This window comes from Mandrillus leucophaeus, unplaced genomic scaffold (genome assembly GCF_000951045.1).
Source record: "Mandrillus leucophaeus isolate KB7577 unplaced genomic scaffold, Mleu.le_1.0 Scaffold270, whole genome shotgun sequence".
Classification (NCBI taxonomy): domain Eukaryota; kingdom Metazoa; phylum Chordata; class Mammalia; order Primates; family Cercopithecidae; genus Mandrillus; species Mandrillus leucophaeus.
In genome coordinates this window covers 813,356-814,234 of record NW_012102810.1, presented here as the reverse complement: position 1 = coordinate 814,234, position 879 = coordinate 813,356, and positions in this window count along the sequence as shown.

The following is an 879-nucleotide window of genomic DNA, read 5'->3' as shown; positions in this document are numbered from 1 at the left end:
GGGTGGATCACCTGAGGTCAGGAGTTCAAGACCAGCCTGGCCAACATGGTGAAACCCTGTCTCTACTAAAAATACAAAAAATTAGCCAGGCGTGGTAGCAGGTGCCTGTAATCCCAGCTACTCGGGAGGCTGAGACAGGAGAATCACTTGAACCCAGGAGGTGGAGGTTGCAGTGAGCCGAGATCGCACCACTGTACTCCAGCCTGGGCAACAAAGAATGAAACTCCATCTCAAAGGAAAAAAAAAAAAAAAGGATGCAGTGAGGTATGATTGTACCACTGCACTCCAGGCTGGGTAACAGAAGCGACACCTTGTCTCTAAAAAAATAAATAAGACCAGACATGGTGGCTCATGACTGTAATCCCAGCACTTTGGGAGGCCAAGACAGGTGGATCACCCAAGGCCAGGAGTGGAGACCAGCCTGGCCAACATGGCGAAACCCTATCTCTACTAAGAATACAAAAAAAAATTAGCCAGGTGTGGTGGCGGGCACCTGTAATCCCAGCTACTCAGGAGGCTGAAGCAGGAGAATCGCTTGAACCCAGGAGGTGAGGTTCAGTGAGCTGAGATCGCGCCATTGCACTCTAGCCTGGGCGACAGAGCAAGACTCTGTCTTGAGAAAAAATAAATAAATAAATAAATAAAGGAAAAGACTGAGAGCAATGTGAAATAAATGAACTTAAGTATGTATCAAATTGGTAAGGTAAGTACCCCCCAAAATAAATTACTTTTTATTTTTTTTATTTTTATTTTTATTTTTTTTTGAGACGGAGTCTCTGTCGCCCAGGCTGGAGTGCAGTGGCCGGATCTCTGCTCACTGCAAGCCCCGCCTCCCGGGTTTACGCCATTCTCCTGGCTCAGCCTCCCGAGTAGCTGGGA